The sequence below is a fragment of the Schistocerca americana genome, chromosome 4 (assembly GCF_021461395.2).
Source record: "Schistocerca americana isolate TAMUIC-IGC-003095 chromosome 4, iqSchAmer2.1, whole genome shotgun sequence".
Taxonomy (NCBI): Eukaryota; Metazoa; Arthropoda; class Insecta; order Orthoptera; family Acrididae; genus Schistocerca; species Schistocerca americana.
In genome coordinates, this window is record NC_060122.1 from 265,934,226 (window position 1) to 265,959,671 (window position 25,446).

A 25,446-nucleotide genomic window follows, 5' to 3' on the forward strand; every position below is an offset into this window, starting at 1 on the left:
ATTTGCGTTGGAGCGAGTGTACTTGTTGCTTGGTTCCCCTAATGTACGTGTTCTTGAAGTAAGAGCAGCCGGCAGCATGTGTGACCGCATGGAGACCAGCAGTTACTATTTCTTTTTAAAAAATCCGCTGATTGGATTACTATTACGAAGCTGATTAGCTCGAAGGTGCGTGTTATATTTTGGTTTTTAGGGAACAGTACCCAGAAGTTTATGTATTGTCTGTATGACATTTTCAAAGTATTTTGATTGCCTTCAAATCGACGTACCTTGTATATTGCTGTAAAATTTGGGTCACTTCTATTGAAAGCACTTACTCGGTTATTAGTGAAGACTCGTATTGTGCAAAGCTTTATATTCGTGCACTTACAGGGTGTTTCAAAAATGACCGGTATATTTGAAACGACAATAAAAACTAAACGAGCAGCGATAGAAATACACCGTTTGTTGCAATATGCTTGGGACAACAGTACATTTTCAGGCAGACAAACTTTCGAAATTACAGTAGTTACAATTTTCAACAACAGATGGCGCTGCGGTCTGGGAAACTCTATAGTACGATATTTTCCACATATCCACCATGCGTAGCAATAATATGGCGTAGTCTCTGAATGAAATTACCCGAAACCTTTGACAACGTGTCTGGCGGAATGGCTTCACATGCAGATGAGATGTACTGCTTCAGCTGTTCAATTGTTTCTGGATTCTGGCGGTACACCTGGTCTTTCAAGTGTCCCCACAGAAAGAAGTCACAGGGGTTCATGTCTGGCGAATAGGGAGGCCAATCCACGCCGCCTCCTGTATGTTTCGGATAGCCCAAAGCAATCACACGATCATCGAAATATTCATTCAGGAAATTAAAGACGTCGGCCGTGCGATGTGGCCGGGCACCATCTTGCATAAACCACGAGGTGTTCGCAGTGTCGTCTAAGGCAGTTTGTACCGCCACAAATTCACGAAGAATGTCCAGATAGCGTGATGCAGTAATCGTTTCGGATCTGAAAAATGGGCCAATGATTCCTTTGGAAGAAATGGCGGCCCAGACCAGTACTTTTTGAGGATGCAGGGACGATGGGACTGCAATATGGGGCTTTTCGGTTCCCCATATGCGCCAGTTCTGTTTATTGACGAAGCCGTCCAGGTAAAAATAAGCTTCGTCAGTAAACCAAATGCTGCCCACATGCATATCGCCGTCATCAATCCTGTGCACTATATCGTTAGCGAATGTCTCTCGTGCAGCAATGGTAGCGGCGCTGAGGGGTTGCCGCGTTTGAATTTTGTATGGATAGAGGTGTAACCTCTGGCTCATGAGACGATACGTGGACGTTGGCGTCATTTGGACCGCAGCTGCAACACGGCGAACGGAAACCCGAGGCCGCTGTTGGATCACCTGCTGCACTGCTGCGCGTTGCCATCTGTGGTTGCCGTACGCGGTCGCCCTACCTTTCCAGCACGTTCATCCGTCACGTTCCCAGTCCGTTGAAATTTTTCAAACAGATCCTTTATTGCATCACTTTTCGGTCCTTTGGTTACATTAAACCTCCGTTGAAAACTTCGTCTTGTTGCAACAACACTGTGTTCTAGGCGGTGGAATTCCAACACCAGAAAAATCCTCTGTTGTAAGGAATAAACCATGTTGTCTACAGCACACTTGCACGTTGTGAACAGCACACGCTTGCAGCAGAAAGACGACGTACAGAATGGCGCACCCACAGACTGCGTTGTCTTCTATATCTTTCACATCACTTGCAGCGCCATCTGTTGTTGAAAATTGTAACTACTGTAATTTCGAAAGTTTGTCCGTCTGAAAATGTACTGTTGTCCCAAGCAAATTGCAACAAACGGTGTATTTCTATCGCTGCTCGTTTAGTTTTTATTGCCGTTTCAAATATACCGGGCATTTTTGAAACACCCTGTATTTGAAAGCACTCACTCAGTTATTAGTAAAGGCTCGTATTCTATAAATGGCAATCACTTGTACGTAGAAATTTATACGCGTGTATTTATTTGAACGCACTCACTCAATATTAGTAAAAGAGCGATTGGTTCTACATTTACGTATTGTTTATTGATCTCTTATATTAATTGATGTTTGGTTGGTGTTTGCCGTGTCTCCTGCTCTGTGTTTGTGTTCCAGTTTTCTGCGACTTGGGGTGTGTAGGAGCGACGCCACGTTCCATCTCGGTGCACAGAAGCTGTGGCGTGCCGTCTAATGGGAAGTGACTCCCGGCTGGGCCCCGGGGTTTAGGTGTCGTTTCGGACGGCTGGTCTGCTGCTTCCGTCATTTTAAGTCACCTTTTGCCCAGGGCAGCCTGGCGTCACGGCCCGTTTGGCAAACATTTAACGTGTTTCATGTATATATATATTTGCTTGGGAATGAATTGTATTAAATTGTAAACTTTGTGCTGCTTGTGTTGTTTGGGTCCTTAACGAACTGGTGTGCGTTTTATAAATCACTTTCATATTGCCAATTATTGCTCCTTTAAATAAATTAACTGTGCCACATTTCTTTAAATCACTTTGTGATTGTAATTTATTGTTCCTTTAAGTATTGAAATCTCTGTGGCTCATCTCTTTAAGTCAGTTTTCGTAATTGTAATTTGTTATCTTTGTTGAGAAGCAGACTATCTTAAAGATGGCCACGTCTTGATTGTCTCTTAGCTGTTTTATAAATATTATCTTTGAATTAATTGTTAATTTATTGATTTGGTAGTTGTTGTGTTTAAGGAGTGGCATTATAGTGGCCTTGACATTCCGTACTAAGTGTCCTTCTCATCCCGACTTCCTCAGTCACAACGACTATGTAGAACTCCGTTCGGCCACGTATAGCTGTCGTTCGTGGTCAGATACCACAGTGCAACATACAGGTTAGCTAGCAGATGTATTTATATTCAAGCATGCATTTCTTGTGGTTTTTCTTGTAGCTTCGGCTTCCGATACCCGCTACGCTCTTTGATGTCATCATGTTTTTCACAGTCCTCACCGGTGTTCTGTGAAACGCCCATTTTCCCAGTGTTTCCCGGTTTTTGTACATGTGATGGTCGACGATATCTTAATAAATTGAGCGAAAGTAGCCCATTAATGATTTTTTTACTGACCATGATGTAAGACTACTTTGCTGTTGATATAGGTGCTCTCTTAACAGGTCTTTTGTTGCTGGAAATGAAGTTACTCAAGTCCTCCATCCACACGACGAACCCATTCCCCCAATTAGTACACTAACGCTTCTATCTCTACTTCAGAGTAAGATCTTTTGCTATTTCATGATGATAAGATAGGGGTATCATACTAAGACAGTTGTTGGTTGTCAGTAGCGAATAGAGTAGGAGAATAAGATGTATAGGGTATTTTAATTAATTACGTTTCCGTGACTAGCTTCATTGAATGTCGTAAGTACAAGTAGCTAAATGTACATGCTGGAGGTGTTTGGTTGTGGTCTAAGGGTCCCGTAACTAAAATAATGAAAAAAACAGTATGGGCTGTTCGACGATCAACTTGAACAGATGTCAGATGACGTCCGCCAAGACCAATTGCAGAGAACAATCACTATTAAAGCAAGGAAGGAAAAAAAGGTGGTATCTTTGACTAATAACAACACGTCCTGGGGCGCGGCATTGAAGCCAACAGATACACAAATTTTCAAAATGGTAGCATTAGCAATGGCAGCCAGACTTCCGACATAAGCAATCACAAACTTTCTGCCAACAGTCTCAAAGAGGGCGGAGGAATGGAAAGAGATTCAAGTATCTCTCTGGTACTTGGAGTGGGAAACTGCCCGAAAGCGGCGGAAAGATAGGGAATGATCAGCGGAATGAAGCATGAGGCAGTGGAAACCACTGCAATAAGGATAGGGCATCCACCAGATTCTTTCTTTCTTTCTTTCTTTCTTTTCTTCATCTGAGACTGACACTTACAACTTAAATTTATTTGCTTCATGCATCCCAATCTCTGTTTTTCTGTACAGTTTTCATCCTTTGTAGGTGCCTCTGGTACCATGGAAGACATTCCGTGATGTTTTAACAGATGTCCTACCAACTTGTCGCTTCTTCTTGTGTTTTCCAAATATTCATCCCTCGTCGATTTTCCGAAGAACGTCCTCATTCATTACCTTATTGTCAGCAGTGCCTGTAGCACAACATCCCAATGTTTCGATTCTTTTCTTTTCCGACTTTCACAGTGCCCATGTTTTACTACCATACAATGCTGTGCTCTAAACGCACATTCTCAGTTAAGCACTATGTTTGTTACTATAGACTTCTCTTGGCCAGGAATGCCTTTTCTTGCCAGTATCACTCTACTTTTCATGTCATCCTAGCTCCGTCCGTCATGTGTTATTTTGCCGAGCAGGTACCGCATTTCCTTAACTTTATCTACGGTGTGAGCACCAAGATTTTCTCTGCTATTCTCTCTGCTATTTCTCATTACTTTCGTCTTTCTTCGATTTACCATCATACATGCCCCGACTCATTAAAGAGTTCATTCCACTGAGCAGATCCTGTAAGTTTTCTTCACTTTCAATGATACCAATGTCACCAGAGAATCTTATCATTTATATCCTTTCACCTTGAATTTTAATTCCAGTCTTGCACCTTTCTCTTATTTCCATCATTGCTTCTTCGATGTTTAGACTGAACGGTAGGGGCGAAAGGTTACATCCCTGTCTTACACCCTATTTAAGCCGAGCACTTCGTTCTTGGTCTCCAACTCTTATTGTTCCCTTTTGGCTCTTGTGCATATTGTACAGCACACGACTTTCCCTATCGCTTACCACTATTTTCTCAGAATTTCTGTTATCTTGGATCATTTGACATTGTCGAACGCCTTTTCCAGGTCGACAAACCCTACGAACGTATCTTGATTCTTCTACGGGAACGTCTCACACTATACGAGTAGAGTAATGACGGTGTTCGCGTATTTAGAGAAAGTGTTTCCACAACAATCGCCGACATAGTGTAACTAAGGCGGAATAAGGGGAAGCAGCCGTCATTCGCCGAGGCAGATGGTAAATCGCGTGAAAACCATCCACAGACTGCCCGGTACACCGGACCTCGCGGCGGATTCATGCTGGGGACCGGCGTGGCAATGAAGCCTTTCTTTACTAAAGATGAGTTACGCCAGAACATTACTCCATATGACGTCATTGGTTCAAATGGCTCTGAGCACTATGGGACTTAACATCTATAGTCATCAGTCCCCTAGAACTTAGAACTTCTTAAACCTAACTAACCTAAGGACATCACACAACACCCAGTTATCACGAGGCAGAGAAAATCCCTGACCCCGCCGGGAATCGAACCCGGGAACCTGGGCGTGGGTAGCGAGAACGCTACCACACGACCACGAGCTGCAGACTATGACGTTATTGAATGAATATATGCAAAATATGTCAACTTACTGATTTGCCTCTCCCCAAGATTTTCAGTGACTCTGAGCGCAACTTTGACTGAACTAACTTGTGTTAAGAGTTCCAAATTGTGTTTTTTTTCCAATTTAATAGGTGAGGAAGTCGTGGAGGGGTCTCATCAGACCAGTCAGACGACGGATAGCTCTAAACGAATGAAAGAAAACAAAGAAAAATATCTCCACGTAGTTCGATAAATATCGCTCTAATGTTTGATGTTGCAACACCTTTCATTACCGTCTGTGTAGTTCAAACGTGTCAATGATCATTTCTTGTCCACTTTGTACTTCGAACGGCCCGTACTCAAGTTCCCGACATTAAGTAGGTCTGCAGGAAGAGTAGTCAGATGTTTGCTCCTCAACAGAGAGAGAGCAAATACTGACGACAATGGACGTTCGAAATTTTTACTTGGCTTACGAGCAGGTTTTCCGAAAAAAGAGAGCGCCGAATGCGCACTTTCCGGAGGTATGCGACAGGGAGGCAAAAGGGAAGTTATGACAGGCTCGGTGCAGCCGTTGCAGGAACGTGATTTCGCTGTCCGAAATGAAAAACGGATGAGAGGAGCGGGCCGGGCCGGGCGCTGTGTACCGGCGCAGTTTCATTTCCTGCCGGCACCGCGCTGTGCAACCGCGTGGGCGGCGCCGCTGATTGCGCGCCGTGTCGTCCAAACACTCGGCCAGGCCGCACACCCGAAATTAGCGCGCCGCTACCTGCCGCCCGCCAGCCGCCAGCCGCTGTTGTCGCGTCGCGTCGGCCGCTGTTTGCTCGCGCCTGCTCTCACCTGCGCTAAACATGGCCACTGGGCCACTCCCTGTCGCCCACGTCGCGCCGTGCCTCGCTGTTGCAAAACGCCCCAAGCGTTCTGCCTTGCTGCATCTGGACTCAGCACTCTGCCGCTAAGTGGATGGCCATCGTATTACCGCAAGCACGGCAGTTTTGCCGCACAACTCTTCTCAGGGACCGACGAGCGACCATTGTTTCGAAGGAATGTTTCCAGTTGTATTATCGCACCGTGGTAGGAAAAGCGAGTCAAGTCGAAAACAAATAAGAAAATGTTTCCAGAATGAGATTTTCGCTCTGCAGCGGAATGTGCGCTGATACGAAATTTCCTGCCAGATGAAAACTGTGTGCCGGACCGAGACTCGAACTCGGGACTTTTGCCTTTCGCGGGCAAGTGCTCTACCATCTGAGCTACCCAAGCACGACTCAGGCCCTGTCCTCACAGCCCTACTTCCGCCAGTACCTCGTCTCCCACCTTCCAAACTTGTAAAGTTGTTACTTGTAAAGTTTGGAAGGTAGGAGACGAGGTACTAGCGGAAGTAAGCTGTGAGGACGGGGCGTGAGTCGTGCTTGGGTAACTCAGATGGTAGAGCACTTGCCCCCGAAAGGCAAAGGTCCAGAGTTCGAGTCTCGGTCCGGCACACAGTTTTAATCTGGCAAGAAGTTTCAAATAAGAAAATGTTCCGGGCTATTACGCTGTGGTCCAGTGATCTTCACACTGAAACGAAATGTTTCGTCCCCATCAGTGTAGGATATTTTCAAGGTAGAGAGTAGCTTCTTCGATTGTGCGATCCACACCATGGCTTGAAAATGTCCTCCGCAGATATCGACAAAACGTTGGATTCAAATGTGAAATCCATCCGACCACGGCATAACAGCCCTAAACATTTTAAGTGCGACATTTCGGGCCATGAAAGTTTACATTTTACAGCAAGTCAAAAAAAGCTAATTTTTAGTTAATGCCACTGAAAAATACTTGTGAATTGTCGCAACATGTATGAAAAACGTCTCACCTTTATCTCACAATCTGTCAGCTTTAGAGCAATTTGTGTAAGTTTTGTTGTATGCTACTTCATGATTCGCCACTGAAAGAACAGAGCCGCTTCACCGTTGCTACTTGGCGTGTCATGCAAGATGAGCAGCATATTCTCAGTTGATAAACTTTTAGTGTATGAGATAAGTTGAATGTAATTTTTCATATCGTTGATTATTACAGTGTCTATGTTTACTCAGTATCTGTGTTTTATGTCTGTATTTTACAATATCCTTCAGACGTGCACGCATTATGGAGGAACAGACACTGTTCTGACGATTACAGCCGTTGCAAACATTACGATATTTCACGCGTTACAGCATACTAGGAAAAATGGAAATTTCTTTTGCGAAGAGGAATCATACTGAACCCCTTGTCTCGACGAAAAGTATTCAAATATTGTATAAGCCCATTTATGATTTCATGTTTTCGTAAACTGTGTTCCTTAAATTGAACCCTTTATTAAATTGCAGTAATTTTCATAAATGATAATTTTGCATTTTGTTTTTCTCTAGTAAAACAATTTCAAATTGCCTTTCATTTTTTATTCTAATTTAACTACTAATTTTGGCTGGAGGATGTTTAATTGTCGTCTTATATTACAGTAAGTAAAGAAAATGAATATTATTTGTGGTGAAAATGTGGCACAAATATTACATGAGGAATCTCAACGAAAACAGAAACCTTTCTAGAAAACCAAGAAAAGTGACACAACTCAAAGAACTCATTAATATTCGACGAGAACAGAGCTACACGTCCATTTTACTGTTGTATACAATGTAATGAGACTTACCTCCAAAAATCCTCACAACGTATCGAAATCAGCTTTATAGAATTCTTTAAGCCGATTTTTCTCAAGTACTGCATTCTTGAGATGTGTCACTGTTCTTTTCAGAATGAGATGTTTCCCCATATCCAGTTCACTGGTTGAGCACTGAATTGAAATTAAGGGGATCTGGATATGAAAATGACCAACAGATCGAAATTTTCGTTTCTGTTCAAGGGCAAAAAGCTAATGATCTGCCGGCCGCTATGACCGAGCCGTTACAGGCGCTTCAGTCTGGAACTGCGATGCCGCTACGGTCACAGTTTGGAATCCTGCCTCGGGCATCGATGTGTGTGATGTCCTTAGGTTAATTAGTTTTAAGTAGTTCTAAGTCTAGGGGACTGATGACCTCAGACGTTAAGTCCCACAGTGCTCAGAGCCATTTGAACCATTTTTGAACAAATGATTTCTGGTAGGCAAATAGCCAGAATACTTACACAAATGTGTTCAAGAAATCACTTATCTGAATCGGAGTCTTCTCATGAGCTAGGATTCTGTTCTGTACTTTTACCGAGTGCAAAATTTCACTTTCACGGTTTTACATAAATTTTTGTGGTGTTCAAAGTGAAACAGTAAACGTATGTTATACTAAACACAAGGAAGAATAGGAACCCAGAAGTCCCACTGTTTTTTTATTATTCTTGCATATCCACGTTGTAGCTACAAAAAGCTGTCTTCAGTGCAAAAATACAAGGAAATTTCAGTACCAGACAGGTAGGAGACTTGAGGTTTGGTGAGCGTGTATCTTTACATAAGTGGGATATAGTCGAGAGATCCAGTTTCGGCGTCCATCTGGTGGACGCACCCTCCACTTTCTGAGGTCGCTTGTCAAGTTGTTGAACATAGCTAAGAAGACCGATTTATGGACTTGCTGGAGGAGACTGTGATAGACTTCTATTTGAGATAATCTGATGTTCTCGTGCACACTGGTCAGGTGTTCGTAAAGAAGATCCGGTTTTGTAGGCTCTTCAAGTGTCGGGGCGGGGGGGGTGGGGGGGGGGGCTGGGCTGTCGGCGGTAAAATATTCTTCTGTTCTGCCAAGTGAATGAAGAAATATAGAATGAGAAACATATATTAGGGCGGTTTTCTATTTTAAAATAAAAATCAAAGCTGGACAGCCAAAAATGTAAATACATAAATTTTAAAAACGCATCGCAGAATGGTTAAATTCTTCTGATAAGAAACACTGAAATACTGAAGGCTCACTTAAAATCGGGACGACCTGTACTGGATGAGAAATATTTTCGGAGGAGAGGAACTGTTCTATAGGGTCGAAGGGTGTGAGTAAAAGTGTAGGGATATCTTAGGAAAACTATAGAGATGATAGAAGTTGAGCTGGGTAGTAAGAAATATAGAGATTGGGAAAGACTGAGGGCGAGCAATAGTGTGGTATGTGGGTAAGTTAGTGGTTACGCGACGAAACGGGTGGGGATGTGGAATGATATAGGTGGTGAAGAGGGTGGAAGGGATAGATATTGAGGTGGACTAATACCAATTTTTTGTCTTTATTGTGAGAGGTTCCATGCCTTCTTTTGCATCTCGCCTTTTATTGTTATCAATTTTATTAAAGTCTTATATCATTTCATGGTGGTAACAGGCTGAATAAGGTTGTTGTGATGAGAGCATTTATACTGAGAGCTCAAATTACTTTTCACTTGGTTGCTATGCATGTTGGAAACTGAATGTGATCTTGATCTTAGTTTTCTTTGTTTCTTCCCTGGGTGGCTTGTTGTGAGGCGAGCACCGGAGGACGTGACACACTGCATTTTCGTGGTGCACTTCCGCGAATACGGAGAGGGTCGCACTCAATGGGCTTGGGCGCCTGGTGTGGCGACTGAACTCGGTATAGTTTCGCCTATTGTACGGAGGGCGAAACGACCTGGAAGCCGTCTGAGTGTCACCACAGTTTATTTAATTACGATTCAATTGCGTCTGGAATGAAAACTGCTGGCGCCGAGTGACTGACTGTATTGACTTCACGACTCTGAGACTACTTGTGGACCGTGCCCTGCTGGGCGACTGTCTGGCGCCGGATGGGCAGTGGTGTTGGCATGTTGAGTTCGTAGCCAGGAAAATGACAAGTTCAGTGCCCCCCAGCTAAAAAGCAGAAGCATGATCGGTCAACTTAAACTGAGGCCAGTTGACGTCATAAAACTCAGCATGACATTGGAAGGAACGGTCGCTATTGGAGTTGATGATGTTCCGAGATAGCGTGGGGGAATTTTGGATTCAGCATTGAATGCGGATTCGCGGCTTTTCGAGGGGAGTGGGAAGTTGAGTAACGTTGGATTCACTCTTGCGTTGCGTGGGCATATGGCATTTGGGATCTGATATTCGTCGGAATCGGACGGTCTTGCGACTTAGTCGCATTTTTTCGGAATTGTTGTGGAGCATGACTTCGGTCATACTTCAGCTTCATTCTGCGTCTTGAGACCCAGGTTCTCGTTCTGGGTTTTCGCTCCTGTACCGACAGGACGAGTTTATGCGGTTTTGTTGTGTCTCTTCCTTGAAATACATCCTCGTGCATCCCTGCTTCGGCCACGCGTGCAGAACTTAGAATTCTCGGACAGCATTCGAGGCACAGGTGCTGCACAGCAGGAGTCGGCGCGTTTGTTTCTTCATTTGTCCCCATTTGAGCTCTCACTGCTAATCGCGATACTGCATTGTAGTGGGGGAGTAATATTTGATCCATGAGAACCTCCAGTCATTATTGTCAGTCTATTACATCACAGAGAGTAGGAGCCCCTTGTTCTCGAGACAACTCTTATTCTCGTAATAGTTCAGTATACTCTGTCCTTTAAGCTACTGTTTGTATCGACAATCAAGTACCTTTGTGTTCTGATTTATAACAAATCTCATTGTAATATTTAATCAGCTTATCATTCTGTAGATAAATGCAGAATCCCATTTCCTATCGCTTATTATGATAACATTTCCTGAGGATTGTCAGAAATACAGTGAACCTCGTTCTTCAGTCAACTGACAATAAACATTAAATGATACGAAAAACCAAGACACAGAAAGGTGAGATATTATAATGAATTTAACACTTCTAAAGGTGAAAATAAAATGGAAGTTTTTACACACGTGATAAATATGACTTCTCACACTTATAGTTAAAAATGTAATAATAAAAGGACAAAGTACGAAAATAAGAGCACATTTAAAACCATATCAAACATGGTGTCAAAACGGTGATAAGTGAAAGAAGCACTTTCCTGGAACTGAAACTGGAAGAATTTGGCCTGAAATAGGGAGACCGTTGGTGAAGGGGTAAAGGTTGGCAAGTGAAGATAGCTGAAATGTGGTGTAAGGATGGAGGAATGGAGCATTGTATCCATGGGATAGGATTGGCAATTGGGACAGAAGAGGGGTGGCGTAGAGGGAGATATCAGTGATGCTAATAATTGGTGAGGAAAGGGGAGGAGGAGAAATAAAATCAAACAGGGAAAAACAGGGGAAGGAAATGTGGGGAGAGGAAGGAGTGATAGTTCTGAAGAGGTGGAATGGTGGGGGGCTATAGCTCGAAAGATGGGTAAAGGTTGGGGGTGGAGTTGATGAGATGAGAAAGGAAGAGGGTTAAGTTTCTTTGGGAGAGTACGTGCAGTGTGTGTAGGTATAGGGTTGGCGGAATTTGTTGCTGAAAGCGTGGCGGTAAACCAAGATTTGAAAGACATGGAAAACTATGTGATTATTGAGGTCCGGTTCAGTGTGAGTGAGGAGAGGCGGACATTTGATGCGTTCGTAAAGCATTCTTGTGGGAGAAGGTAAATGAATGTGGAAAGTGAAGCAGAACGCATGACGTTCCAGGAATTGTAGAACCTGAATAGGTTATAAATCCATTCAAAATTCGCATAGCTGAGTAAGGGACTGATAATATCGAAATTTTGGCCTGAGGTGGACAACACTAAGCATGATAGCACTTGAGAACATTGAACTGTCAGCCTTCGGGGCGAGATATAAGACAATTTGTTATATCGTTTTTGTGTGATGCGAACAGCAGCTGAAGCAACACCACACGTTATCTAGGAAATTTACGTCAGTAGAGGACATTTGTGTGCTTTAATTAAATGCACCTCGTGAATTAGCCATTCAAGTTGACCTTCATGTAGCACCTTCATAAAAACCATTTGTATAAACTTTTTATGCTTCTTTTACATTAATTATTTAGGTGAATCACTTAACAACTATGATACGAGCGACTATGCAACAGTTTATCTTCTGACGAATATGAAATTGGTATGTAACTGCAGTTTATCAAGCAGATCTTAAAAAAATTTTAATTATTTTATTTCTAATGTGACCTTTTCCATCACCCATGACATTTCGTGCATCACTTCACGACTAATATACGACTGATACATTGTAAATCGGCATTTCTTGATTAATTTTAAATATAACAGGCAAATTTACTTGCTAATCTTACTTATTTAAGATGGTGTTTTAAACTACCGTACTGGAATGAAACTGTGTTACTTATTTTGTATAAATAAACTTACTGTTCGACGCAAACTGGGGCTGCTTTACTTGCAAACAACAACTTCAGTTTCCTTCTGCCTGTACATTTCAAAGTCATATTGTGACGTGTACTACTGCGAGTTTGTTTGATATTAGGTCACCCAAATTATATGTTAACTGGAATGAATTATTGCTATCGGGTACATAAAAAAATTATAATTATGTAATTTCCTTGTATTTTTGCCCTGAAGATAGTTATTTATAACTGGAATCTGGATATTCAAGAATAATAAAAAACTAATGGGATTGCTACTGACAACTGTGTTCCTATTTTTTCTTATAATAGCCGCGGTGCACAACAGTTCCTTGTGTAATCAAAATTGCTTACCATAAGGTGTACAGCAATCAGTTTATAACTGCAGCACTTACCAGGTACACCATGGAGGAGTTATCGGTGTATAATGACAAATACCTGACCGTGCTTCCTAAACCAGACTTTGTTATTCATGAAGACTGCAAAGGCCATTCAGATGTTGTTAGTGACAAACTATATTTTAATGTCAAAATACAGGAACAGAGTCTTTATGACATTTATGGAAGTGAACTGAAGACAGGGTGACCGAAATCAGCGAAGATTTTAGTAATACGAAATATATAGAAAATGTATAGGAACCCATTGTCGTCTTACATAGAATGAAATAAACACACTGATATGGTATTGTGGACCAACAATAAGAAAAAGCATGGAATATTTGCAGAACACGTGGAAAGCTGTCTAGGCAACTTGGTATCTTAAAATTTGTACAGAGCAGATCATCCAACATGGAATATGACCGAGAGGTGAGGCCTCATGATACAAGTGGATGACTTATGCAACAGGTAACGAGCATATTGATATATGTACATTTCTCACCTGCCACAGTTATCGAAGCAACAGATTCAGTATACCAGTATCCAACACATTTCAGTTTTTGCACTGCGGGCAGTAACACGAAATTTCAACAGCTGTGTATCATGGTGACTATCGAAAAAGATTTTTACTGATTGGAAAGTTTTGAAAACAGAAGTGATGGACGGAATAATATGTTTCAATGACGTTTTGATTAACAGGACTAAAAACTAGATAATCTAACCATGAACCTAGGGAGTAAAATGGTAATAGATTGTCTTCAACGTTTAGCGAATTGCTGAAGTGACTACCAAGGAGTCCAGCATATGGAAGAGACTCTTAAGTACAGGAAGAAGAAACTCGACAAGTCAATAAGAATATGCAACTCAAATGTACTAACAACCATGTGGTGCGATAACAGGGGCAGTGTTCGATTCTTTGAGGCAGATCATGACTGGGAGTTAACTGAGAGCAGGCCATATCGCTCTTTCTAGTATTAATGCACTATGTCAATGTGGAACTTCTTGTAGTTGGCGTGATGGAAGTGCCGAGCTTCTTTGCGGGAGGAGTGGGATGGATATATTTTTGTGGATTTTCTGCGTATTTTTAGGCAATTGACATGATGGCGACATCGTATTGGGCACTGCTAGATTTCATCGTTAACATATTTTGTTCCGACTTATGCTCAGTCTCTAAAGACCACTATACTTTGAAACTGTGAGGCTGCGGAATTTTGCCTCCCTACATGCTTGATTAACATAATTAGTTTCGTCGATTAGACTAACACATTTATATCATTTGGGATAGAAAGTTAGGTGGGGTTAAAAGTTTATCAATCGTACTGGTTGATACTAGACAGTTTCAAATTAACAACTGTAGTACTCCAAGCCTTAACAAAGTAATTTTTGTGAGAGAGGCTGAGGATGCAACAGACTTTGGGCAGGTCGGGTGCAAGCTGGGAGTTTTTTCTCAGCGGCTGAAGGGCAGGATTTTTCAGTGCTCCACCGCAAAGCCGTCGTGGGGAGCGCCTCAGCAAGTGTCGCCTCTCGTTGTCAGAGGCGTGGGCGAAAGTTGAAAGGTGGCAGTAAAGATAGCTATCTGAAAAGACTCGCCTGCAGTTTTCTCAGCTCCTCTGGAATGCATCTCCTGGGAGTCAACAGTTAAGAATTCTACGCACACAGAATACGTAGCACTTTCCTGCCAGTGCGTCCAGGAGGCCCCCTGATTATCAAACTCCTTCCGGTGACTGTTGCTTTAAACCGTTAAAGAAACTTCTACAACAGATTGTATAAAGTGCTTGGGGTTCGACAGCGGTTTAATGTCTAGCAAGACTTGGGAGAAATCAAGTTGCAACGAAGGCCGTCACTGGCTGAGTCGAGAGTCCACATTAATGAACTGAAGTTTCCTAATATTGAGGCAGAATGTGCCCGGGACTCCCTGATATGTGCCCAGCCGGCACCTATCACTGGAGAGCGTATGATTTGTTAAAGACGATTGCTGGCAAAGCATCCAGCGATCACTCTCAAGCTTAGCCTAAGAAAGTCCCGACTGTGCCACTTGCAGCAGAATCGTTTTGTTTCTCTCTGAGTACACGAAAAATTGGTGCTTCACCTTGGAGCTTTAGACCTTCCAAAGTGCTCACATAGGACCGTGCACTCAATTCAACTGTCTGCTACTGGCGAGTGTGCAAGCAGGTACTCTTGACTCTGCACTTGAGTAACTTTATAACATAGGAGATTGTGGGTGCAACCTCGCTTTCTCTGAGTACTTAAACTCACATCTGCACAACATACTTTGTCTCCACAGCCACTGCAGCCTTGCACAGATCGTCATGGTAGGTGTGCTCCACACTCAATAATTTATGGTGTTGAATGTGCCACAGCTTGGGAAATAGGTTACCATAACGATAAATGTTCAGTTCCACTAGCTTGTTCTTTGAGCGATATGTTATCAGAATGGAGTTTTTTACTGACAATGACGCTCGATAGTATCAACCATGTAAGTCTTCCTGACGTGAAAAGAGTGGGAGCGAATTTTACAAAGCAGATGGGTGCTTTGCTAATCTTAAACTTATTCTGACTGAATGTTGTAATTGTACAGATTCCATTTTGCAATTTTCTTATTTTTTGCAATTAATACCTTTATAACATCCTAGGGTTAGCCTTTAACCCACTGATCACGCATAGGTTGTTTACGAAAGCTAATCAGCTAGGGCAGTTATCTGATGCCAGTCAACCATAGCAGTGCTTGTCAGATCGTATCATATTAAAATTACAACCCACCCCAGTGTTACAAAGCTTAAACTCTATTCCTTTTTGCCTACTTTTCTTGTGGTAGTATGAGAAGCATTTCTAAGGCGTTCTGTGGTATCCAGTGTAAAGACAGACGGTCCAAAGGTCTGCCTTTTGTTTTTACAGGTCTGCTGACTTACCCTGCAATTTTCTTCACGACAGATACTGAGTCATTGTCTCCAAGATCCAGTTGTAGGGAGACAGGGATGGGAAGGTGGAGGGACAGATGACCAACTCAGTCACAGGAAAATAATGGAAGTGATGGAAGAGGAGTTCAGATGTGGACCTGGCTTACAGTATTTGCATATGCATGCATGCATGTGTGTGTGTGTGTGTGTGTGTGTGTGTGTGTGTGTGTGTGTGTGTGGGTGGGTGGGTGGGTGGGTGGGTGGGTGGATGTGTGGGTGTGTGCGTGTGTCTGTGTGTTGTGATGACAACGAAGTTTGAGGGTAGTGGTGCTGTCATCTGGGGTCACTTCTCCTGGTTTGGACTCAGAACTATTAGGTCTGCTCAGTAACGTAATTAAATCACATAATTACAGAAACACTATACAGTAACAACAATTGGAATATTACCTAGTTTGTATCACCACCATCAACGTTCCTGTCCATATACCACATAGCATGGTCCTTTAAATCGCAATTCAGGAAAATTATGTGAATCTTCTGCTTGCTGTGCACGACGCCTCAACATCATTTGTAATGTTAGTCATACTTCAAAATGATCAAAAGCCAGTTTTGCTTTCATTCATCCTTACTTCTTCAAAATTTCAATGCTGTGAGAACTGGAAATTGAATATCTTAATCCTTTTGATTTGCCTTGCGAGTTTGAAACGAACAGCAATGGTTACTGTAAGACTACTTAGTGAAATGAGTAATATAGTACAGCTTGTGTAGTAAGAGATAACACGAAAAAATTATTGTTTGTACTAAGTGAACCAGAGCTCTACCGACAAAACCTAGTAATTTCTTCAGAAATAATTTCTGAGTATTTTTTGTAAGGAACACATGACTCTGATGATTCGTTGAAGGCTAATGTGGTTATGAATCAATTTATCATCCTGGTTGCCTTTACTTGTGGGAAAACACCTCCCTAACAGTGAAAAATTCTGTCAGCCAGAATAATGTAAGAATGCTGAAACACATGCAGAAGTAGAGTTGGGATTGTCGCCAATGGGACAACATCTCAGCATAGAGTGCTTGTGCTGCTATTCCGGTGGACCCATACACAAGGAAACCTATTCCCTATTGGTGTGTATCATAGTTAGAAAACAGCAAACTCAGCAGAAAGAAAAAAAAAGAAAAAAAGGAGGAAGAATAAAGTAGGCTTTACGGTTGTCAGTAGAAAGTCTGGAAGCGAGCGCCGCGGGTTTCGAATCCGCGCCAGACCGCATGGACCTCGATTACCTCTAGAGGTCTCTGCAGACCTGCATTAGTTATTGGGAGCTCCAACGTTAGCCGGGTGATGGTGCCCCTTAGGGAAATAGAGGAAAGGTCGGGGGAGAAGGCCAGTGTTCACTCTGTCTGCTTGCCTGGGGGTCTCCTCCGAGATGTAGAGGAGGCCCTGCAAGCGGCGATAGAGAGCACTGGGTGCACCCGACTGCAAATTGTTGCTCATGTCGGCACCAATGACTCCTGCCGTCTGGGTTCAGAGGTCATCCTCAGTTCGTACAGGCGGAATTGGTGAAGGCGGAAAGCCTCGCTCGCGGGGTGGAATCAGAGCTAATTATTTGTAGTATCGTTCCCAGAACCGATCGCGGTCCTCTGGTTTGGAGCCGAGTGGAAGGCTTAAACCAGAGGCTCAGACGATTCTGCGGAGATCTGGGGTGCAAATTTCTCGACCTCCGCTATCTCGTGGAGAAATGTAGGGCCCCCTGAATAGGTCAGGAATGCACTACACGCCGGAAGCGGCTACAAGGGTAGCGGAGTACGTGTGGAGTGCACATGTGGGTTTTTTAGGTTAGAGAATTCCCTCCCTAGGCCTGACAAGACGCCTCCTGAGATGCGGCAAGGTAGGAGTAGGCAAAATGCAAAAGGGAATAACAATATTAATGTGCTAATAGTAAACTGCAGGAGCGTCTATAGAAAGGTCCCAGAACTGCTCTCATTAGTAAACGGTCACAACGCCCATATAGCACTAGGGACAGAAAGTTGGCTGAAACCAGACGTAAACAGTAATGAAATCCTAAACTCAGATTGGAATGTATACGGCAGAGACAGGCTAGACAGTGAAGGGGGAGGCGTGTTTATAGCGATAAGAAGTGCAATAGTATCGAAGGAAATTGACGGAGATCCAAAATGTGAAATAATTTGGGTGAAGGTCACGGTTAAAGCAGGCTCAGACATGGATACTGGATGTCTCTATAGACCCCTGGCTCAGCAGCTGTTATGGCTGAGCACCTGAAGGATAATTTGGATAATATTTCGAGTAGATTTCCCCACCATGTTATAGTTCTGGGTGGAGATTTTATTTAGCCGGATATAGACTGGGAGACTCAAACGTTCATAACGGGTGGCAGGGACAAAGAATCCAGTGAATTTTTTTTAAGTGCTTTATCTGAGAACTACGTTGAGCAGTTAAACAGAGAACCGACTCGTGGTGATAACATATTAGAACTTCTGGTGACAAACTGAACCGAACTATATGAAACAGTTAATGCAGAACAGGGAATCAGCAATCATAAAACTGTTACCGCGTCGATGATTTCAGCTGTAAATAGAAATATTAAAATATGGTAGGAAGATTTTTCTGTTTAGCAAAAGTGACAAAAAGCAGATTACAGAGTACCTGACGACTCAGCACGAAATTTTTGTCTCAAGTACAGATAGTGTTGAGGATCAGTGGACAAAGTTCAAAACCATCGTACAATATGCGTTAGATGAGTATGTGCCAAGCAAGATCGTAAGAGATGGAAAAGAGCCACCGTGGTACAACAACCGAGTTAGGAAACTGCTGCGGAAGCAAAGGGAACTTCACAGCAAACATAAACATAGCCAAAGCCTTGCAGACAAACAAAAATCACGCGAAGCGAAATATAGTGTGAGGAGGGCTATGAGAGAGGCGTTCAATGAATTCGAAAGTGAAGTTCTATGTACTGACTTAGCAGAAAATCCTAAGAAATTTTGGTCTTATGTCAAAGCGGTAGGTGAATCAAAACAAAATGTCCAGACACTCTGTGACCAAAATGGTACTGAAGCAGAGGATGACAGACTAAAGGCCGAAATACTAAATGCCTTTTTCCAAAGCTGTTTCACAGAGGAAGACTGCACTGTAGTTCCTTCTCTAGTTTGTCACACAGATGACAAAATGGTAGATATCGAAATAGACGACAGAGGGATAGAGAAACAATTAAAATCGCTCAAAAGAGGAAAGGCCGCTGGACCTGATGGGATACCAGTTCGATTTTACACAGAGTACGCGAAGGAACTTGCCCCCCTTCTTGCAGCGGTGTACTGTAGGTCTCTAGAAGAGCGTAGCGTCCCAAAGGATTGGAAAAGGGCACAGGTCATCCCCGTTTTCAAGAAGGGACATCGAACAGATGTGCAGAACTATAGACCTATATCTCTAACGTCGATCAGTTTGGAACACGTATTATGTTCAAGTATATTGACTTTCCTGGATACTAGAAATCTACTCTGTAGGAATCAGCATGGGTATCGAAAAAGACGATCGTGTGAAACCCAGCTCGCGATATTCGTCCACGAGACTCAGAGGGCCATAGACACGGTTTCCCAGGTAGATGCCGTGTTTCTTGACTTCCGCAAGGCGCTCGATACAGTTCCCCATAGTCGTTTAATGAACAAAGTAAGAGCATATGGACTATCAGACCAATTGTGTGACTGGATTGAAGAGTTGCTAGGTAACAGAACGCAGCATGTCATTCTCGATGGAGAGAAGTCTTCCGAAGTAAGAGTGATTTCAGGTGTGCCGCAGGGGAGTGTCATAGGACCGTTGCTATTCACAATATACGTAAATGACCTTGTGGATGACATCGGAAGTTCACTGAGGCTTTTTGCAGATGATGCTGTGGTGTATCGAGAGGTTGTAACAATGGAAAATTGTACTGAAATGCAGGAGGATCTGCAGCGAATTGACGCATGGTGCAGGGAATGGCAATTGAATCTCAATGTAGACAAGTGTAATGTGCTGCGAATACATAGAAAGATAGATCCCTTATCATTTAGCTACAAAATAGCAGGTCAGCAACTGGAAGCAGTTAATTCCATAAATTATCTGGGAGTAAGCATTAGGAGTGATTTAAATTGGAATGATCATATAAAGTTGATCGTCGGTAAAGCAGATGCCAGACTGAGATTTATTGGAAGAATTCTAAGGAAATGCAATCCGAAAACAAAGGAAGTAGGTTACAGTACGCTTGTTCGCCCAGTGCTTGAATACTGCTCAACAGTGTGGGATCCGTACCAGGTAGGGTTGATAGAAGATATAGAGAAGATCCAACGGAGAGCAGTGCGCTTCGTTACAGGATCATTTAGTAATCGCGAAAGCGTTACGGAGATGATAGGTAAACTCCAGTGGAAGACTCTGCAAGAGAGACGCTCAGTAGCTCGGTACGGGCTTTTGTTAAAGTTTCGAGAACATACCTCCACTGAAGAGTCAAGCAGTATATTGCTCCCTCCTACGTATATCTCGCGAAGACACCATGAGGATAAAATCAGAGAGATTAGAGCCCACACAGAGGCATACCGACAATCCTCCTTTCCACGAACAATACGAGACTGGAATAGAAGGGAGAACCGATAGAGGTACTCAGGGTACCCTCCACCACACACCGTCAGGTGGCTTGCGGAGTATGGATGTAGATGTAGATGTAGACTTCACAGCAGGCACCTTTTTCATGCGCCCATGGTAACTGCTATTCCTCGTCGACCCCAGTAACTGATCAAGACGTCCAATGAGTGGTGACAGGTGTCCTTACCAGATGAATCACGTTTTATGCTACACTGGAAAGATGGATGTTTTTGTGCACGGTGTGAAGCGTCTGAAAGAAAACAGCCTGCAGCAACGTTGTGTTTTCGTGGCATTTCCTGGGTGACCTCTCGTTCTGCGAGGAACAATGGATCAACACAAGTATGCATCTATTCTTGGGGACCGTGTCCACCTCTACATACAGTTTATTTTTGCTCTGTACAGTGGAATCTACCAACAAGACGATGTAAATGACATACAGCTCACAATTTATATGCATCGTTCCAAGAGCACCGGGACGAGTTTTCTATATTCCCCTGGATTTAAACCCGTTCAAGCATCTTTGGGACCACTTCGATCGGGCTGTTGCGCCATGGACCGTCAACAGATAAACCCAGCACAGCTCGCCACAGCCCTGGAGTCAGCAAGGCTCCACATCTCTGTTGGTAGGTTTCAGAACCTCATTTACTCTCTTCATGCACGTCTCGAAGTGGTGCGTACTGGAGAAAGTGGTCACTCAGGCTTTTGATGTGTGGTCTTATTCATGTGAATGCATACTGTAATAGTGGCTGAGCAAAGTAAAACTAACGCGGAAAATTTTCAGGCGCCTTAAGATAGGTAATCCATTTTACATCATCTGTCCCAGGTGCGAATGATGCAGGTTGAATTGCGTATCTCAAGGTGTGTGGAATAATTCTGGGCCTATTTAGTTTCGTCCACCTATACAAATGAAAAAAAATGGATCCTGATGGATGAACAAATGACTCAAAACTCTTGTTTACCAGTATAAGCTAGCCTCAGTTTCATTAAGAGACAGATTGCTTAGGTAGTAAACATCAGCCAAGGCTGAATCAGGGGGGCCCAAATCGAAGTGGCTTTCAGAGTCCACAGACAATATTTTATACCTGCCGGCTCTGCCACTTACTTTCTGAGCTCTTAGGATAAGGATATAACCTCAATTCATTCCTAAAATATCTGGTTCTACACCTTTAGAATTTTGCACGAATAACGAACTGGCCGTAGTGGCATTTGCACCTTAGGAAGTTATACAGAATAATGCATAACTTTTTTTTTTTGACAATTCACAGTGTCATTGTGTTGTAGAAGAATTGCTGTCAAGCAAAAATAAATATTTAAAGCAGATATTACGTAACTACTGTTATCATACAGAGTTGTGAGGTGCATTGAGGTGTCAAGTATCATATGAAAACCAACGGACTTTATTCACCTTGCTGTCTCAAAAAATTTCTATGACTCTACAAAATTTATTCACTCGAAATTTCTAAAATTAGGTCTATCAAACAACAGATAATTCTCCTTCGGTTAACTTTGCAACCATCATGCCCAATGCCTAAAAGAGTGAAAAATCTATGCCCAGTAACGCTTTCTGTTCATATATCGAGATACATTCGTCAATAATTCAGGTACTTGATGCCACTTACATAAAAGTGCTATTTTTGCGTGCTTTACTTTCTCCTGTTGGCTGAATACTTCTGACTTACAGGCTGGAATTATCTCCGTATTTGTTAATATAAATTTTGCACTTTTACTAGCCCACTAAATTTCTCCAGTACGGATGATTGTCACATGTAACTTTCTTGACGTTTTGTTTTCATGTTAGTGCTGCGCTCACATGGTTATAACGAGCGTCATCTTGTGTTTTCTGAAATACTTAATTGATAAAATATATATCTGGAGGGTTTGGTTAATATGCTTTTCAGTGGTTTGTTAATCTTATAATTTCCTGCGCTTTCACGAAATGAGTTTCCATTTGTAATTTAACCTTACCTTGCACATATGGACAACTCAAGGACACAACAGAAAAGAGTTTATAGTTCAGTGAAGAGAAATACTAATAGTCCTCATATGCTAGTGTTCAAAAAATGCTTCGAAATACGTTTCGATACTGACCAACCCTACCATTTCCTTAAACCTTTTACCTACCATCTGGCCTCAGAGGCCCGTCCGTGATGTTTAATGTGTTCTCCGTTTGTACCTACACATTTCATTGTACTGAAATTTTACGACTTTCCTAATTTGTCAAGTTATTCTTAATTTTCGAAAAAATACGAAAATTTACCTATGGCGTTTTGTTAAAGTGATGGTGCACGTTTCTTCCCGTACTGGCCTCTCAGGCTTATGCGGTTAGAAGCAATTTTTCAACAACCAGATGTCTGAGCAATGTCTGTTATACCATTTCTCGTTCTTCACTGGCGCTGCTGTTTTTTCAGTGTTAAACAGTCCTCCTTGTGGTAAGAACATGTTTATTTTGTGCCTTACTCCATAACAGTTGTCTGTTCTACAAACTGAAGGAGGACCATCAGATGAGAAGGTAAAGGTTCTGCTGGAGCAATCTTCTGATTCTGAAAGCCCACCTAGTAGATGCGAGTCTTCCAGTGGTGATGATAGTTGGTAGATGCCGCTGGAAATTCTACACGAAGATGATGATCATGAAGAATTCCTTTAAGAAGATGGAGGAGAACAACTTAATCAAATTCTGTTGAATGTGGCTTGTTGTTTTCTAGTAATGGGAATGAAATATAGGCTAGAGCTCCTCAGACTGGAGTTTCTGGCAGGCGGAGCTAAAAGGGTGTACTGAAAAAAGAACAGGGTCCTGCAAGTTATTCGATTAGTAACTGTTATAATGAAGAATATTGTTTTAAGTTGTTCTTTCGTGTACCCCTCTTTGACAAAGTATGTATGTGGACCAACAAGTAAGTTCAAATCGTTTATGAACACTGGATGGTACAGATATGCATGAAGCGAAAAAGTTTCTTGGTGTTCTGATACTGACTGGAGATTAAAAGTCAATAAGTAAAAATACAAGTCAGCTTTGGAGTGATGAGAATGACTGTCCACTATTCAATGAAATTATGTCTCGCAACCGCTTCGTTGCTATTCTGAGGATGTTACGCTTCGACTATGCAGCAGTCCGATGTGAACATAGGTCAAGTGACAAATTGGAACCAATCAAGTTTCGAGATATGGAAAATTACCTGCAGTGATGTCTACATTCCAGCATGGTGCATAACTGTGGATGACTGGTTGATCACATTTCGAGGTCGCTGTCCATTTCGGAGACACATCCCATCAATACCCAGTAGTTACGGAATAAAGTTCGGGGCAATTTGTGACAGTGAAAGAAGTTACTGCTGGAAGACGAATGTATGTGGGGAAGGAGGAAGAAACCAGAGTCGTGCCACTTGTAGAGAATGTTGTGAAAACCCTGGTGACCGAATTTAAAAAGTCTAGACATAATATTACTTTTGATAACTTTTTTGCCTGTCTCGATCTAGCTCATTATTTGTTGTTAAGGGATCTGACAATAGTCGGTACTATCCGAAAAAAAGATTAATTGCCTGCCGATTGTATTATACCCAAATGGCGTCAGTTATACTCTACATTATTTGATAGCCTATTACGTTTCTCAGAAAAACAAAGTTGTTAGCATCTTTAGCTCTCTTCATTACCAGTCAATGGTGTCACCACCACAAGTGAAGAAACCTGAAGTTATAATGGCATACAATGCCACAAAGGGCGGCGTTTACATCATGGACCAGAAGACGCTATGATACAGTGTGAAGAGAAAAACAATGAGGTAGCCATTTGCGGTTTTCTTCAACATGATCGATGTAAGTGTAATGAATGCATGCATAATTTTTACGAAGCTGGCTACCAATATAAATATGTGACGTCGGAATTTCATCATCAGTTTGAAAAAGCAACTCAATTTGGAAAAACAACTAACTGGGGTAAAGTAGTCAATGAATTCATTAGTAGAACCGGATTAAAGAAGGGCAGTAAAACCACCAGCTAAGAAAATGAGAAGATGTGCATATTAGAAAAAGTTAAATTGCTTGTTTCAAGTGCACCAAAGCTGTATGCTCGGATCATTCTGCTATTCCCTGCAGACCCTGAGCAAATTTTCAATAAGAATAAAAGCTACCAGTAAAGGCATAAAAACTGTGGTTTTTAAAATGTAAACTTTAAATAAACAAAATAATTTTAAAAGTATTTGTATCTCAAAAGTCGTTCACATCGTAAGTAGTCAAAATATTGTCAATTTATGTCAATTTAAACAACATGGGCCTTACAGATCAGATTGGTATGCTACACTAGACGAATTTCGTAGTAAGCAGACGGTTAAGAAAAAAAATTCAGTTATTGTTGTCCCATTCAAGAAATCTGCGTTTGTTTTTGGTCTTCATATTAGATTTTGTCCAGTTATCAAAATTAATGTATGTTGATGGGAAGTTTCGACGAAGTCCAAGACTGGTTAACATAATCCTTCAAGAGGAGGACAGTAATATCGTAGATCATCTGTCGTTTAGGTGGATTAGGCCCTGATACGAGGGCAGCAGAGTTACTTTTTTTATCTGCTCCATTTTCAGTCTCCAACAGAGCACCGTTATCCGGGTCTCCCTCATGCCGCCCCCAATCTCGCTGTATCTCGTATTATTTCAGGGGAAGAAACTTCATCTTATCTTAATATTCATCGCTTTCCTCCGCTTCACTCCTTCCACCCGCCGCTCGCCGTATATCCGCAGGCCTCTGTCGACGTTCAAGCCAGGCATCAAAAGTTAAATTACGTATTATATTACGCTGCGTCAGAACGTCCGCACAGAAAATGAAAACATTACGAAAAGTTTTCGGGGCTCGGCGGCGGGTCGGGCCGACAGTGCACACGTTAATAGAGCCAGAAATTCCTGGCTGTCCCCCGGATAGATGTTAACGAAGTTTTAATAAGGGGAGCGCCGGTAGAGGACGGGGTGGCCGCCAGGGCGGCGCTGAGCCGCTTAATCCGGCCAGCCTCCGCCGCAAGTGCCGGCTGCCAGTGTCGCCAAC